The 18,971-nt window shown below is 41.9% G+C and overlaps 1 long non-coding RNA gene across 1 annotated transcript; it reads right to left on the minus strand.

The window, feature by feature from the left end:
• Nucleotides 1-3,816: 3,816 nt before the first annotated feature.
• Nucleotides 3,817-13,844, minus strand: LOC126057234 (uncharacterized). Its single transcript, XR_007512455.1, has 3 exons — nucleotides 13,743-13,844; nucleotides 10,958-11,105; nucleotides 3,817-3,936 (listed from the first exon to the last, which is right to left on the minus strand). It is a non-coding gene; the product is annotated as an uncharacterized LOC126057234 (long non-coding RNA).
• Nucleotides 13,845-18,971: the final 5,127 nt, after the last annotated feature.

An 18,971-nucleotide genomic window follows, 5' to 3' on the forward strand; every position in this document is an offset into this window, starting at 1 on the left:
ATGCCCTCATGAGTGAGTGATCTCTAGTTACACTTCTCCTCCGACCACTCTCAATCCGCCACCTGCGGATACCTGAGCATGGAAGTTAACATCTATCACTGTCTGCAGTGTCACAGGTCACTAGGCGTCTAGGCTCAGACTGACCTTGGCTGTCTTCTGCCCAGGCAACTAGCCTAAGCCTTCAAAGGAAATGAGGACACGTGGTCACTGGCCGACATCCTTTAACCAACACTGAGTCCCTGGTCAGCATCCTGGAGTCCTGGCAAGAAGAGCCAGGCACCTCCAGGAGCATCTGGAGGAGGAGACAGGGGCTGAAGAAGCTACCACACCTACTGGTGCTGCTACACATGTGGGAGACCTGGCTGCAGAGGGTGCAGGCATGGCCTCAAGGTCAAAGGAGAAAGCACCTGAAGACGTGCTAGGACTCTTAGACTGAGAGAAGCAGGATGTCTGGACTGCAAAATATGCACCCTTCAGGGAAGAACTTCATTCAGGCTTCTTAAACCCACCTCACCTGGAAGATCCATCCTCTTTTAGCCTTGTGCCCCTTCCACGCCCCCTCTAGTACAAGGAGAGATGCAGCCCTACAGCACCAGGGTGGAAGAAGCCCCAGGATAGCTGTCCAAAGACATGAGGTCCACTCAAAAGCTTCCCCCCGCCAAGGAGAGAAGAGGACAAGACTCATCTGCAGATGAGGTCTCAGGGCCCTGAGAATGAGCATAATGTTTGTAAGGAAAGAGAAATAGGATTTCAGTGGGACATGGAAGTCTGAGAAAGAGCCTCTGCAGAGATAGCTCTAAGGGAGGTGTGATTGTGAAGGTGGGGTGGGCACTGAGTTCTCTGTAGTACAAGGTGCCAGACTCTGGGGGGAACCTGCCTGCTGGTGAGCAGTGGGCATAAAACCCTAAACCAATGAGAATCGAATTCCTTCCCAGCAGCTTCTGCACAGATCAGTGATGTTTGCTTGGTCTTTCTCTTTTCTGTGGTCTAACCTGATCTGTTCTGAGATCAGAGAGTTGGAATAGAAAAGCCTGACTGAAATGAAACGAGCAAAGAGAAGACAAGGCCTCCTAAATCTGGTGAAGACAGAACACAGATAACCAAAGGTGAGGATGGGAAGAAACAGATTGAGTTCCAAGTCCCATCCACAGTATCCCAGGGCCTGGGAATCCCTGGAAGTGCCAGAGGTGTGTTCTCCCTGGGAGATGAGACCCCAAGTGTCAGAGGAAGCCCCATGGAGCAAGGAAGGGAGGGCAGGGCCTCTAGGATGGGCACTTCCATACAGGCTGCCCATGTGAATTTCTCAGAGTGACCGTGACAGATCCTGAGTAGGACAGTTTGAGGCAAAGGAAAGTAAGTTTTCTGAAGAGGGGTGAATTCCACAGTCTCCTGATAATGAAACAGAAATCCGGTCCTGCTCAGAGGTACTGAGTAGGAGGGATTGTGAATTCCCATCCTGCACAGAGGTTGGCTGGGAAGTTCGACTGTCTAAAGACAATGTGGCCAAAGTCTTCTTTATCTTTCAAAGATATATCTTTAACTTCCTGCAAATTCAATCCTGGAAAAAAGCCTAGAATATACAAGTGTGGGTTTTTCAGGAGAGCAACAAGGGGAGAAGGTGATAGTGGCATATCAGAGAAGGAGAACAATAGTCTAATGGTCCCTGTGTTACTTAATGAATCACACATGGTGTCCAGCATTCTTCCTTACCTGTAGACATGTAAATGCAGTAGATGTTTTAGCAATAACTGAATTAATCCTCACAGAACTCCTTTTGGCCATTTCCAGGCAGAGACCAGAAGAAGTCATTAGTTCCAAGAGCAAGCAATAATTCGCTGGTCTGAATTTTGTTCAATTTCTGTGTTTGCCCTTCACAGATGGATAAAAGTCTCTGAATCTGGCATTGAAGACAGTGTTTTCTCTATTGTTATGGATTGAATAGTGTCCCCCAAAATGTGTGCCAACCTGGCCAGACCATGATTCCCAGTATTGTGTGGTTGTCCTGCATTTTGTGATCTGATGTGATTACTTCTGTGTTGTAAATTCTAACCTCTGTGATGTTAATGAGGCGGGATTAGAGGCAGTTAGGTTAATGAGGGAGGACTCAATCTACAGGATAAGGGTGAGTCTTGAGTCAGTCTCTTTTGAGATACAAAGAGAAAAGTGAGCAGAAATGAGAGGGACCTCATACCACCAAGGAAGAAGTGCCTGGAGTGGAGCAGGTCCTTTTGACCCAGCGTCCACGCGCTGAGAATTTCCTAGGCCAGGGGAAGATGGATGACAAGGACTTTCCCCCAGAGCCACAAAGAGAGAAAGCTTTCTCCTAGAGCTGGTGCCCTGACTTCAAACTTCTTGCTTCTTAAACTGTGAGAGAATAAGTTTCTGTTTGTTAAAGCCATCCACTTGTGATATCTCTGCTATAGCCACACTAGATAACTAAAAAACACATATATAAAATAGTCAAAAAAAAAAAACTTTTTTTCAAATACACACACATACACGTATGATGTTATTAAACTTTAAAAGGTTTTACATTCTTATAACACATTTAACAACAGAGATTTGTATATAGAAGTTATAATGAGAGCCATCCCCACATAAGTATATTGTACCTGCTCCCCCAAAGTGTCCAGTGTCCAAAGATACATATGTACCCTTTTACACATTTCTTTTTGCCGGGACACATGTAAGTACATTCATTTGTTTGTTTTTATGGAAATTAGGTCACACTCTACCCATGTTTTTCTCTGAATCACTCTTCACTTGACAATTTTTCATGGTTCCTCTAAATCAGCAGACATGGAAGAAGCACTCTTTTTGGTTCTTCTTATTTTTAACTCTCACCATTCTTCTGTCAGTTTGTTGTACTGTGGTGGCTTGCATGTTGCTGTGATGTTGGAAGCTATGCCACCGGTATTTCAAATACCACCAGGTTCCCCCATGGTAGACAGGTTTGAGTGGAGCTCTGGATTTAGACAGACTAGGAAAAAGGACCTAGTGATCTATTTCTAAAAAGAACTGGCCAGTGAAATCTTACAAATAGTACTGGAGCACTGTCTGATTCAATGACAGAGGATAACCCCTTAGGTTGGAAGGCACTCAAAATACGAGTGGGGAAGAGCTACCTCCTCAAAGTAGATCCCACTTTAATGACATTTGCTGATGGGGCACAACTCAAAATGAGAAGAAACTGACGCAAATATCCATTAATAATCAGAATGTGGAATGAAGGAAGTATGAATCTAGGGAAATTGGAAGTCATCAAAAATGAAATGGAATGCATAAAGGTCAATAATCCAAGGCATTAGTGAGCTGAAATAGCTTGGTTTTGGAAATTTTAAACTAGACAATGATATGTTATACTATGCCAGGATTCAGATACTGAAGAGAACGGCATCATATTCATAGATAAAAAGAACATTTCAAGATCTTTTCTGAAGTACAACACTACGAGCAATAGGATAATATCCACAGGCCTACTAGGAAGACCAGTTAATAAGACTATTATTCAAATTTACACACAAATCATGAATGTGAAAGATGAAGAAGTTGAAGGTTTTTACCAAGTTCCGCAGTTTGAAACTGATCAAACGTGATGCATTCATCAATCAAGATGTACTGATAATTACGTAATTAGAATGCAAAGTTGAAAACAAAGCAGACAAATCAGCAGTTGGAAAATAAGGTATTGATGATAGAAATGACAATGAAGCTTACATGATAGAATTTGGCAAGACCAATGACTTATTCATTGCACATACCTTTCGTCAGGAACATAAATGGTGACTATACTCGTGAACTATTCCAGGCAGAATAGACAGGAATTAAATTTGTGGAAGGTGATGATGGAGAAGGTCAATATCATGAGTCAGAATCAGGCCAGGGGCTGACTGCAGAACAGATGATCAGTTGCTCATATTCACGTTCAAGTTGAAGCTGAAGAAAATTAAAACAAGTCCATGAGTCAAAGTATGCCCTTGAGTATATCAAACCTGGATTTAGAGACCATCTCAAGAATAGATTTGATGCACTGCACACTAATGATCGAAGACCAGATTAGTTGTGGGATGATAGCAAGGACATCATATATGAAAAAAACAAAAAGTCATTAGAAAGACAGGAAAGAAAGCAAAGACCAAAGAGGATGTCACAAGAGACTCTGAATCTTGCTCTTGAATGTACAGTAGCTAAAGAGAATGGAAGGAATAATAAAGTAAAAGAGCTCAATAGAGTACCTGAAAGGGAAGCTGGAGAAGACAAAGTATGATAATAATAATGTGAACAGATCTGGAGTTAGAAAACCAAAAGGGAAGAAAACACCTGGCATTTCTCAAGCTGAAAGAACTGAAGGAAATATTCAAGCCTCTAGGTGCAATACTGAAGGATTCTATGGGCAAAATATCGAACAACACAGGAAACATCAAAAGAAGACGGAAGGAATACACAGACTCAGTACACGAAAAAGAATTGGTCGACGTTCAAGCATATCAGGAGGTAGCATAGGATCAAGAGCTGATGCTACTGAAGGAAGAACTCCAAGCTGCACTGAAGGCATTGGAAAAAACACGGCTCCAGGAACTGATGGAGTACCAAATGAGATGTTTCAACACACGGACGCAGTGCTGGAGGCGCTCACTTGACTATTCCAATATATTTGGAAGACAGCTACCTGACCAAATGACTGAAAGAGATCTATATGTGTACCCATTCCAAAGAGAGGTGGTCCAACGCAATGCGGAAATTATCGAGCGATGTCATTAACATCACACGCAAGAAAAAATTTGCTGAATATAATTTAAAAACAGTTGCAGCAGTACACAGACAGGGAACTACCAAAAATTCAAGCTGGATTCAGAGGAAGACATGAAACATGGGATATCATTTCTCATGTCTGATGGATCTTGGCTGAAAGTAGAGAATATCAGTAAGATGTTTACCTATTTTTGTTTCCTATACAAGCACACTCAACTGTGTGGCTCATGACAAATTATGGATAGCTTAGCAAAGAATGGGAATTCCTGAACACTTAACTGTATTCATGCGGAATATCTACGTAGACCAAGAGGCAGTCATCTGAGTAGGGCAAGGGGATACTGTGTGGTTTAAAATCAGAAAGTTATGTGTCATGGTGGTATCCTTTCACCATACTTACTCAATCTGTATGCTGAGCAAACATTCTGAGAAGCTGGTCTCGAAGAAGAAGAACATGGCATTAGTTTTGGAGAAAGATTCACTAACAACCTATGATATGCAGCTGATACGACCCTGCTTGCTGAAAGTAAAGAGGACTTGAAGCAGTTACTGATGAAGAGCAACCACTACAGCCTTCAGTATGGATTACACCTCAACATAAAGAAAACAAAAATTCTCACAACTGGACCAGTAAGCAACACCATGATAAATAGAGAAAATACTGAAGTCATCAAGCATTTCATTTAACTTGAATCCATAATCAATGCCCACAGAAGCAGCAGTCAAGAATTCAAACAATGTATTGCATTGGGCAAACCTGTTGCAAAAGACCTCCTTGAAGTGTTGTGAAGGAAAGATGTCACTTTGAGGACTAAGGTGTGCCTGAGCGAAGCCATGATATTTTCTATCACCTCACATGCTTGAGCAAGTTAGACAATGAATACGGAAAACCGAAGAACTGATTCATTTAAAATATGGTGTTGGCAAAGAATACTGAATATACCATGGACTGCCAGAAGAATAAACAAATCCATCTTGGAAGAAGTACACCAAGAATGCACCTTAGAAGCAAGGATGGCGAGACTTCGTCTCACGTGCCTTGGACATATTTTCAGGAAGGACCTGTCCCAGGAGAGGCTCATCATGCTTGGAAAAGCTGAGGGTCAGAAAAAAAGAGGAAGGCGCTCAACAACATGAACTGACACAATGGCTGCAAGAATGGGCTCAAACATAGCAATGATTGTGAGGATGGTTCAGGATCAGGCGGTGTTTCATTCTGTTTTACACAGGATCGATGGCATCTAACAGCCACAACTAACATATGTATGCATATATATATGTATAGGTGTGTGCGTGTGTGTGTGTATATATATATATATATACCCATTGCCATCGAGTCGGTTCCAACTCATAGTGACCCTACAGGACAAAGTAGAACTGCCCCACAGAGTTCCCAAGGAGCGCCTGGTGGATTCGAACTGCTAACCTTTTGGTTAGCAGCTATAGCTATTAACCATTATGTGACTAGGGTTTCCATATATATATATATATATTCTCTTCACTAGTTTTGCACCTCTAGAGATCCCAGGCTAAGACATTTGGTACCTACTGTGGTTCTAGAGGAACCAAATCTTAAGGATGAGTTTTCTGAATTGATTCTCAAGTCTGGCTAGTCTTAAAGGCACTGATGACTGTCTCCAGTAGTAAACAGGCTATTGCTAATCCATGGTGGGAGGTGACAATAGAAATACGCAAAATACTACTACCACTGGATCAAATATTTGTGAGAGACAAGGCTCTGCCTGATTACATATTTGATACTTTTCTATAATTTTGTCAGAATAAGAATAATAAGGAAGCTGCTTGGTTGGTCCCGTTTTTGCTAGCCACACTGGTGAATGAAAGAAATGGACTCAAAGCTCGAGCACCACATATAAGATTTGAAAGCTGCCACTTGTGCCCAGAAGGAAAACCATATTTCTTATAGTAACAAGGCTAATGCTGCCAAAAATAAACTCAGATTCTTATCATAAGAGTGACTGAATTAAAGCGCCAGTTGAATATCCAACCTCAAATGGTGTCTGAAGTTAGAGTGAGGGCACTGATTGGGAAGAAATGGGATCCTGAAACTCGGGATGAGGACATATGCGCAGACAGTCAGGAAGCGGGGGACAATGAACCTCCAATTTCTGTTGAATCGCTCTTCCTAACAGAACCAGACCTCTTATTCCCATCTGAAGAGATTCTCTAACTGCCTGCTAAGGCACCCTTCCCAGTAAAATAATTATCCCTTCCACCTCCATCTGATGAGATTACCCCAGCTGTGCCTGAAGTGTCTTGTTTGAGTTGTCTCCTGGGGTGGTATCTGGGGCATTGCCTGGGGCATCACCTTAGTCAGATGCCTTATAAGACACGGCTGAACATCCCACTGCCACTGCCCATTTTTGCTTCTAGACCTATACCTAGACTTCAGTCCTAACAAGCCCCAAAAGGTAAACTATAAAGTGTGACCCAGGAGAAGGTATGCTAAACTCCAAAAGAACTGCTTGATTTTTCTAATATATACATACAGAAACCTGCTGAATATGTGTGGGAATGGCTATTATGGGGTGTGGGATAACGGTGCAAGCAACATAAACGTGGATTAGTCTGAGTTTATTGATATAGACCCAGGAAGCATAGATTCTTCATTCAGTGTTTCAGCTTCAGAGGTTAGAAAAGGATCTCAGAGTTTATTTGGCTGGTTTACTGAAGCATGGATTAAGTGGTGGCCTACAATAAATCAAGTGGAAATAGCAGATCTGCCATGGTATACCGTAGGAGAAGGTAACCAAAGGCTGAGGGAAATTGGCATGTTAGAACGGATTTATTAGGCTGGACCCGCAGACCCACACACGGAGTGCCCAGGGGGCTCTCTTTTTACCATAGCGGTGAGGTACAAATTTGTGCAGCAAGCCCCAGCATTACTGAAGACTTCTGTGGTTGCTATTTTATGTAAGTAAGAGTCCACAGTGAGAACTGCCCTAACTGAATTAAGACACCTGACTACAATGCAGTTGACCGGACCCCATGGTGGTAGCAGCCAAGTGGTGGCACTCAATCAACAAAGACAAGGTGAGTGTGGTTACCATAACAGACAGTAGAGTCAAAGCAGTAATCAGAATAGTCTTCTCGCATGGATTTATGGCAATGGCTACTTAGTCATAGTGTCCCTGGGAGTGAAAGAGCTGGGAAATGTACATCTCCTGGTACCTAGTGTCTTAGATATCTAGTGCTCCTGTAACAGAAATACCACAAACGGATGACTTTAACAAAGAAAATTATTCCCTCACAGTCCAGGAGGCTCTGTAAATCCAAATTCAGGGTGCCAACTCCAGGGGAAGACTTTTTCTCTCTGTCACTCCTAGGGGAAGGTCTTTGTCACCAATCTTCCCCTGGACAAGAAGGTTCTCAGCACAGGGATCCTAGGTCCAAAGGATGCACTGCTCCTGACACTTCTTTCTTGGTGGTACTGAGGTCCCCCTGTCTCTCTGCTCTTTTCTCTTTTATATCTCAAAAGAGATTGACTTAAAACACAACTTAATCTTGTAGATTGAGCCCTGCCTCCTTAACATAACTGCTTCAAATCTTCGCTCATTAACATCATAGAGGTAGGATTTACAATACATTGGAAAATCACACCAGGTGACAAAATGGTGGATAATTGCACAATACTGGGAAGCATGGCCTAGTCAAGCTGATATATACATTTTGGGAAGACAGAGTTTAATCCGTAACACCTAGTATGCAGCTATCGACCTGTTAATGCCTTTTTCTCCATACCTGTTTGGAAGTATCACCAGAAACAGTGTGCCTTCTCTCTGACCTAAGTATATAAGGACCAAATAATATAGAGGAATCTCTGTTACATTTTCTCCATCTTACCGTTATTTGGCCTCATAGGCAGACCCAGTCACTTAATTGCACGGCAGAATGAAGAGATTAAAGCCCCAACATTCTTGCCAGTGGACCAGGAAGGTAGCTGCTCAGACATCAGAGAGCCTCAGAGAGACAGAGACCTGGCGGCTCAAGACAGGGATACCATAAAGTTGTTTTTCATACCCCCTCCACTCCCGTAGTTGCATATGCTTTGCTCTGACCCCAAGAAGTAGATCAATCCTTTGAGAACTGCATTATGGGTTAGAACACCAACAAGGTCCCAGACTGAGTGACACTCCCATAGATTACATCCAAATATCACCGCAAAGTCTTCAAAATCTGAACTGACATCTGAGCCACAGCATCCAGAAGTTGGGAAAGAACCTGCAGCCTGAACATAACTGGGTCAAGTGATTCCTAAAACAAACAACATCAACATTTTCTGTAAGATTGAAGTAAGACACAGTCTTGGAATCATAGACAAAAATTTTAAAAAGCTGCTTTAACCACGCTCAAAGAAGTAACAGGCACACCTTAGAAAAATAGAAAAATACATAGAAACCATTCACAAATGAAAATTTTAGACAGGAAAAATAGAGATAAAAAATTCACTTGATCAGCGGAATGCTGTTGACAGACAAAAGGATCAATGAGATGAAAATAGTTCAATTGAAAATATCCAATCTGAAAACAGAGAACAAATATTGAAAAAAAAATGAACAGAGCCTCAAAAAAATCCAAAAATATCTAACATTTATTTATTGGAATTCCATAAGGTGTAGAGAAAATATGTAGTGTAGAAAAAAGTATCTGAAGAAATACTGGCTCAACACTTTCCCAATTTGTTGAAAGACATAAACTTACAGATTCAAGAAGCTATGCAAACTCCAACAAGTTAAACTCACATAATTTTACCCCCAAATGCCTCACTGTCAATTGTGGAATAACAAGGACCAAGAAAATATCTTCAAAGAAGCTAGAGAGAAAACAACTCATTTCACACAGGAAAAACAGTTGGAATGACTCTGTATTCATCATCAGAAGCCATGGAGGCCAAAAGGCTGTGAAAACAACATTTTTTCAACACTGAAAGAAAAGAAACATTAACCCAGTGTTCTATAGGCTGTTATTTCCTTCATGAGTAAAGGAAAAATATTGACATTCTCAGGTGAAGGACATTTAAGAGAATTCATCGCCACCAGACTTGTTCTAAATGAAACACTAAAGGAAGTTCTTCAGGTGGTAGACTTGGAATTTCAGGAATTATGGAAAGCAACAAAGTCGAAAGTACCTTCTGAAGTTCGCCGTTCAGCCAAAGATTAGACAGGTCTATAAAACAAACAATAACACACGTGAAGAAAGTGTTTCTTAGTTCAATCGTGTGTATGAGACCGAAAATGCAAAACCTGCCCAAAAGCACAGAAAAGAGGGCAGGATGGAACAGGAATCATGGCAGATGGAAACGGGGAACTGGAGCATAGAAGAGAATATTGACACATCATGAATATTGCCACCAATGTCACAAAACAATTGTGTATAAATGGTTGAACAAGAAAGTAATTTGCTCTGTAAAGTTTCAAATAAAGCACAATAAAAAATTTTTAAAAAGTGGTAGGTATCTGGGTAAACATATTATGCCAACCCTGCTGTCACTGGACAACATGGCGCAGGACTCCCCTCTTTGGAAAGACTTGCTAGCCTATTGGAAACACTTTGGAATATACTCTTGGTGGCAAATTAGTATCAGAGAATAGGATTAATTTTGAAAATATGAGATGTCTGTACTCATGTCTGGTGAATAAACTGGATAATAACATTTTCAGAGCTAAATGAGATGTTTTAACAGAAAAATTGGCCTGAATTCCCACGTGGGCCATGAGCCTAATCTGAAGGCCTTTCCCAGAGAGGCATTTCAGGCACCTCTAGAGCAGCAGGAGCACTGGGGAATGCATGTATCAACCTCCCCCAGGGCCTTCTCTGAGGGGTAAGTACCTGCTTTAGTACTAAGCTTAGTGGTTCATAAACAGTCATTCTGCATAAGGTCTTCGGGTTCAAGTCTGTAATCCAGCTGGGATTCTGTGTGTGTTGCATCTCTGCATCAAAAGAACATGCTTCTAGAAGCAGAATGCCAGGAGAGAGGCGGTTGGGCAGTTGGCGGTGGGGGGTGCTGCGCAGACAGGGGTGCCCGAGGGAGGCACAATATAGTCATTCTGCAGCATGTCTAGTCATTCTGCATAAGAATTAGAATGCTTCTGTCAATGCATAATAGTTTACATGCAGGACATAAACAAAGTGACTGAAGGACAAAGTCGAATAGTAAACCAAGCCACTCCCTGTCAATCCTTACCTGAGAGGGTCTTCATGAAGACTTCCGGGGATGGAGAAGGACACAGTAAACGCTGATTTATTTTACCTCTTCCTTCCTCAAGAAACAGGAACTGGTGTTAAGATGTCAGGTGTCAAGCCCCAAACTCCTCTTCTGGTCTGTATTTAAGCTGTATAATAAAACTGGGAATCAGGCAATCAGCCGTGAGCAGACAGACCCAGAGTATTCCCAGTGCCCCACATCTTTGAGCTCCATTGAAATCCTGTTCTTAGTCACTAGATTAGCAGAGGAGCTGAAAGACTGAAATTCCGTGTTTTAAGGCAACTTGGGCTTCAAACAGTCACTTATTGCTAAAGTCGTATTTCTCTGTGTTAATTTATGATCCTTAACTCAAATCCGGAGTTTGGAGCTCATTTTGATAACTCCTCATTAGTCTGCATAGACTAGAGTCTGCTCACAGTCAGTGATGACAATGGAGGAAACAAAGCCCCTAGCCCGGAGGAGGGACTGCTCCCCATATTTGGGGAAATGCCCCTGGGAAGCATCGGAGAGGTGCACTTTGGCCTCTGTGGCCTTGCCTTCTGCTCCTGGAATTGCACCCTGGGGGCCTCCATATGCAGATCCAGAGTCCGTGGGTGACCACAACTCCCCCCTTCTGGGTCATTGTCCGGACACACGTTGCGATATGCTTCCTGCCCTCCTTTCCAGCATAAGCGCTACGATCACAAGTGGCAGAATCAGTTCTCAGGTCCAGACCCTAGACCTTGCCCTCCTTGGCCTTAGGCTTCCTCTAGTCCTGGTGGAACCTGCAAGCCTGGCGGATGTGAGGTTAGCACCCGGCTGGGCAGGCTTGGGCCTGTCTCAAAAGGCTCATGGCACACGCAGGTTCCGCCTCCTTGGAGCCTGCAGGCTTGCGGTGGGCTGCCCAGCATCTCGTGCCTCCCTCGGGCGCCCTCTCTGAGCAGCAGCTCCCCTCCCCCCCGCCCCACCAACCGCCCAACAGTCGCACTGCCTGCTTTCTGCTTCTAGAAGCGTGTTCTTTTGCTGCACACATGCAGCACACACAGAAGCTCAGCTGGATTACAGACTTGAACCTGAAACGCACAACTTTAAAACTACTAGACTGGGGGGCGGGGGGTATTGGCAGTGAAAAAAGGAAAAAAAAATAAGAAAAAGAACAATTACAAAAAAAGTATTAGAAGACTGTATCCTCACATTATGGACTCAAGAAGGCTGCGGATAAACAACTGCGTAGATAGCATACTGTTGTCTCTTTGCAAATAAGTCTTAAATGAGGGAATTTGGTACTGGGAAGAGTTGCAGAGCCTGACTCTGGGGAAATCTGGGATTGATGAATTGCCTTGCATGAGGCTACAAGCCCTGATAATCAATATTTGAAGATGAGATTCGAGTAACCTAGAACAGGCATCAGAATTTTTTCTAAGTAAATTAGCACCAGAAGATGCCTTTAACCACTAAATAAAATGGGTCAGTAGTTCAAGATCTCCCTACAAAGAAAACAGCAGACCTAGATCGTTTCCAGTCAGGTTCCAGCAAACATGCAAGAAACAGTAATTTTAATCTTGTACACAGTCAACAGAGATTAGAAAACCATGAGATACTCCCCTAACTTGATCCTTAAGGCTAGTTTAAAAATGATAACAAATTAGAGAAGGATGGTAGAAGAAGAGTTAGAGGACAAGCACACTCAGTAACTGAGATGCAAAACCCTACGTAAGATGCCAGCAAAGGAAATCCAGCAAAGTATAAACCGTGTAACATGCCATGATCAAGGCGGTTTATTGTAGGCATACAAATTTGAGTAAACGTTAAAGATTTAGTAATTTCATTCACCACATGCATAGGTGAAAGAAGAGAAGACATATGCTCACCTCAAGAAATGGGGGCAAAGCAGGTTGATAAAATCCAATCACACGGAGAGATAAGGACTAGGAGCAAACATGGAACAGAAAAGGAGTTCCCAAACGTGGAAAACTACAACTAGCATGATAGTTCATGGTGACGTGTGGGACATTCTCTTTAAAATTAATAAACAATAAAGTAAGGGTGCTTCTATCATTACTTTTATTAAACATTTAACACTGGAAGTGTAAGCTAGTACAAAAAGAGAAAAAGTATAACTGCTATTCATAGATTATAGGACTGTCTCCATTGAAAACTGTAGAAAATACTAGAATTAATAGTAACCATAAATAAAAAATAAATTGAAATTTCAATGCATCACCATCGAGCTGACTCTGTCATAGCTCTTAGGTGAAAGCAAAGGACACTGATAGGGAAAGAGCAGGTTCGGGTGGTCTAGACCAAGGAGGGAAGAAAATTATTCTGCACTGGGCTGAACTTATAAGAACGGGTATGTGTGTTAGTTACCTAGTCCCTCCATAACAAAAAATAACACAACTGGATGGCTTTAAAGAACAGAAATTTATTTTCTCACAGTTTAGCAGGTAGTCGTTCGAATTCAGGGCATGGCTGTAGTGGGAAGTCCTTCCTTGTCTACCTCAGCTTCTAGTAGATGCCAGCAATCATTTGTGTTCCTGGCCTTCTAGAAGCATCTGTCTTCTTTGTCTGTCTTCCTTTTCACCTGTTTGTGTCTGTGTGTATTCTGCTCCTTTTATAACTAAGAAGAGTTAGGCTTAGGACCCACCCTACATTGGTATGACCTCATTCACATAATAAAAGCAGGCCCCCTCTTTCCTAACAAGGTCAGATTTACAGGTACAGGGGTTAGGATTTCCACATACATTTTGGAGGGACACAATTCAATCCCTAACAGTCGACTTACCAGATATTCTGGATTGAGAGTACTCGCATGAACAGCTGAGAGTGGTTCCAATTCTTTGCTACATTCGTTGGCTGAAACTTGTCTCAATGGTCACCCATAGGAATGCTGAAGCAATTTATTGTGTAGGACATAGCCAACCATTCCTAATCACGTCCATTGTGTGGAAAAACACACACTCCCATCACCGAAGCCTTGAGAAATTCATCGATAAGAACAGAATGGTGGTTGGAACCAAGAATTGTTTCATAGCCTAGATAACATGGTGTAGCTGTTAGATATCCACATGGAGATGTCCTGTAATAAAACTTCACCCCACATGGGGATGTCAAGGATAATACCAACAGCTAATGGTCATTGAGTACCTGCACTGGTGCCAGGCACTCCTGTGCTTTTTCTTTCATGTTTGCTTTTCATGATGGCCATATGAGGAATGTATCATTATAATGCATAAAGAGGTCAATACAGAGAGTTAAGCTGACATTTGAATATATGAGTCTGGACCCAGGAGGAGTTTGAATGGATGGAGGTATAAACCTCAGGTCCTTAGCTACAAATAGACAGCAGTGAACTCACTGAGGCATCCTAGAGGGAGGGTGTCAGTAGAGAGAGGAGCAGGCACCAAGCCCAAGGGTACTCTGGTGTCTAGAAGCCTGCCAGGTGAACAGCAGCCAGCAAGCCTCTCTGAAGTCCAGTGTGCTTCCTGGAGGGTTGTCTGTCCTTTCTCTCAGCTGCATTTCCCCAGTGCTCCTCCCACCTGCACTGGGTTGTCCCCTTCATGAGGACAGGGACAGTGTGTACCTTTCACCACTGTATCTGCATAACATAGACTATTTATGGCCCATGGAATATACTGACTGAATGAAAAATAAACAAACGATAAGTACGTAAAATCCTTCGTAGTTGATACCTTGGAATACATTGAGGGGCTTCATGAGTAAGAGGGAGAAAAACTGATCAGGGCTGCTTCTAAGACCATCTCTTAGGCATAAAGAGTGTTAAACAATAATTAAACAAAGAGCTTTAGTGGCAGAGATGTATGTTAAAAAGATGTAAGTATAGGTTGAAGATTACTAGAAACATGCGCATTTATTATTGCAACTACAGTCAAATCATTAAAAAACATATACTACATGCACACAGAATATTATAAACTAATTTAATGCCCTCATTAAAAAAAAACAAAAAAAATTTATCATGAGAAAAGACTAATGTTGAATGAAAATATCAGGATATAATATCCGTGTTAATATACATAACTGTGTGTGCTAATACCCACATAAAACCAGTTGCCATTGAGTCAGTTCTGATCCATGATGACACCAGTGTGCCAGAGTAGAACTGTACTCCAGAGGGGTTTCAGTGGCTGAGTTTTCGGAAGTAGACTGCCAGACCTCTCTTTCATAGCAATTCTGGGTGGACCGGAACTCCAACTTTCTGTCAGCAGCTCAAGATATTAATCATTTGCATCAACCAGAGACTCTAATACACGTACCCGCCAATATAAGTAAGATAATAGACATATCGGAATGTTAATAATTTATTCTATGCATTACGTATGTTTTCTTGTTATTTATTGCATACTTTCCCATTGCTTCCAAGTTTTTGAGGAATAGAATGTACTTCTGGAAAAATTCATGAGAAATTTTTAAGTAATGAAATAATTAACAGAAACAGAATGAGTAAATCTGTGGCGAGGCAGCCCAGGAACCCAAGATTACAGTAACACTGGTATGAAAGGCAGAATTGTGGAGTCCTGAAGCTCAGTGGTCCCATGCATCCATCAGGAAAGAGGGAAGAGCAAATAAACAAGGAGAAAATACAGTGAGCCAGAGGAGTGGGAGCCCTCTGTTGTGGGCACAGTTTCCTCATGAAACTTTAGATGGACACAATGGGTGGGATTATCCACTTCCATCATACAAACATTTTTATTACCCTTGATTTTAACGGAACTATGTTATAAAAACAAAGGATAAAATAAAGTATAATAAAAGAATAAATCTCATCAGTGGACTACTATCATTTTCCCCAGCCACTGAGGAGGGCAGGAGACACACACGGGAAAGAAGATGCAGCAGTGTGAAGACTCATGCTAAGTGAGGAGGGGAGTGTTTCTGAGACAGGCCTTAGCTGCTACCACCTAGGGAAGTAGGCAGCGGTGCACAACCAACTGGAAGAAATGGCACATTATTTCTGAGACCTACTCCAGCTCATAACAAATTATGGATAACATGGGGAAGAATGAGATTTCCAGGACACTTAATTGTTCTCATGAGAAACCTGTACATAGAAAAAGAGGCAGTCATCTAAATAGAACAAGGAAACTGCATGGTTTAAAGTCAAGAAAGGTGTGCATCACCGTTGTACCCTTTCACCATACCTATTCAACCTGTATGCTCAGCAAATCATCCAAGAAGCTGGACTGTCTGAAGAAGAATAAGGCGTCAGGATTGGAGGAAGACTCATTAATAACCTGAGATATGCAGATGATACAATCTTGCTTGCTGAAAGTGAAGAGGCCTTAAAGCATTTACTGATGAAGATCAAAGACCACAGACCAACAGCCTAACAACTGGACCAATAAGCAACATCATGATAACGGAGAAAATGTTGACATCATTAAGGGCTTCATTTTACTTGGATCCACAATAAACACCCACGGAAGCAGCAGTCAAGAAATCAAACGACACATTGCATTGGGCAAATCTGCTGCCAGAGACCTCTTTAAAGTGTTCAAACGCACAGATGTCACCTTGAAAACTAATGTACGCCTGACTCAAGCCATGGTGTTTTCAGTGGCCTCAATGCACACGAAAGGTGGGCAATGAATAAGGAAGACCAAAGAAAAATGGAAGGCACTGAATTACGGTGTTTGCAAAGAATATTGAATATACCACGGACTGCCAAAAGAATGAACAAATCTGTGTTGAAAGAAGTACAGCCAGAATATTCCTTAGAAGCAAGAATGGCGAGGCTTCATCTCACATATTTTGGACATGTTGTCAGGAGAGATCAGTCCCTGGAGAAGAAAGTCATACTTGGTAACAAGTGGCCAGAACAATCGGCTCAAACATAACAACGACTGTGAAGGTGACAATAGGTAGTTTAACATACATTTTGACCCATATGAATTAAATTTTAAACAATTATTTCATACCTTTTCTTAGCGGTTTTAGAATATACAATTAAAATAAATGTAAACAACTATTAGAAAAAATCTCTGAAAATAAAATTTAAGAAACTGCTCCATACCCCAAATCTAAATGGCTTGATATAAAGCACTGGTCTTTGCGATTCACAAAAAACAGGTACCAATTCCTGAACAAGAACTGAAGTGACAGGAGAAACTCCCCATGCTGTTATTGCCCTGAGTATGGGCCCTAATCCAATGATCTGTCTTCATTAATTCCTTTTCATTTCATCTCTGTGAAAGAGGGGAGGGAGAAGGTGAGAGAGGGTTACATGTGCCTATTCTGTTCTTTAGCATCTAGTTCAGTGCCAGGAACAAGTATTCATAAGAGTCTAAAAATCATTAAAATACAAATAAGGAGGAAAACCTCCTAGTATATATATGTATTAGGTGGCACAAAGAGTTAAGTGCTCAGATACTAACTGAAAGGTTGGCAGTTTAAATCCACTCAGTTGCCTTGGAAGAAAGGCCTGGCAATCTACCTCCAAATGGTCACAGCTATTAAAAACCGTATGGAGGGCAGTGCTACTCTGAAAAGTCACGGGGTCGTCATGAGTGAAAATCTCCTCAACGGCAACTGGATTGGTAATCTATATATGGCATAAATGTTCGGAAAATTAGTTTCTGAACATATACACAGCATAGAGAATACACCGTACATTAGTATTATGTGCCAAAACCCACTGTCATCAAGTCGATTCTAACTCATAGTGACCCCAAAGGACAGAGTAAAACTGCCGCATAGGGTTTCCAAGGCTGTAAGTCTTCACTGAAGCAGACTGCCACATCTGTCTCCTACAGAGAGGCTGGTGGGTTCGAACCACTGACCTTTCAGTTAGCAGCCAAGTTCTTTAACCACACAGCCACTAGGGTTCACTGCTGTCATGTACAGTGATTACATAAGCAAATTCTGAAACAAACTGCCTGGGTTTAAATCCTAACTCAATTTATCAGCTGGGTGATCTGGGCACATTACTTTACCTCTCACTGCCTCAGTTTCCCATTTCTAAAATGGGTCTTATTCAAAAGGTTGTTATGCAGGTTGAATAAAACACACAAGGCACTTAGAAAAAGGCCTTATACACAGAACGAACACAATAAATGTTAGTTTTCATAATAAGGGAATACAAACAAACGGCTAGGTTGAAGGAACTTCCACTGAGAAAGAGTTGAGTTCTGAAATTCATGTGTAAAGTTATTTACATCAACTGTTAAAGTTGTATGTTTAGATTCATGTGATTACTGAGGTATGTCATGATCTTGAACAGAGTTCTGGGGACTATACAGGCAGACTCTGCATGCCCTTCTCCTGCACATCCATTCCATCTCCCTTGGAGCCCAGACATCATGTTATCGATTAAACCCCTCCCACACTGGTGGTGTACTGTTTAAGAGCTATGGCTGCTAACCAAAAGGTCATCCGTTCAAATCCACCAGGTGCTCCTTGGAAAGTCTATGGCACAGTTCTGCTCTGCCCTACAGGGCCTCTATGAGTTGGAATAGACTCAGTGGGAATGGGTTTTTAATGGGTATGAGTTAACTGTTCAGTGCTTAAAGACATACCAAAAGCAACCACTAACACAAAAGTATAGTAAAAAGTTCTTATTTTAGAATAGCAAAGCCTTTTTCTAACACTGTGGTGAATTAGGGTGAACTGTGGATCAAGAGGAGCCCTGGTGGCATAGTGGTTAAGAGCTCAGCTGCTAACCAAAAGGTCAGCAGTTCGAATCCACCAACTAGTCCTTGGAAACTCTATGGGGTAGCTCTACTCTATGCTATAGGGTCTCTATGAGTTCAAATCAACTAGGGTCTCTACGAGTTGGAATCAACTTGATGGTGACAAGTTTGGTTTGGTGGATGTCATGGATTGAATTATGACCCTAAAAAAATGTGTGTCTCAACTTGGTTAGGCCATGATTCCCACTATTGCATAGTTGTCCTCCATTTTGTGATTGTAATTTTACTTTAAGAGGATTAGGGTGGGATTGTAACACCACCCTCACTCAGGTCACCTTTCCCTGTGGTGTGGCCTGAACCACCTT

This window comes from Elephas maximus, chromosome 13, assembly GCF_024166365.1.
Source record: "Elephas maximus indicus isolate mEleMax1 chromosome 13, mEleMax1 primary haplotype, whole genome shotgun sequence".
Lineage (NCBI taxonomy): Eukaryota > Metazoa > Chordata > Mammalia > Proboscidea > Elephantidae > Elephas > Elephas maximus.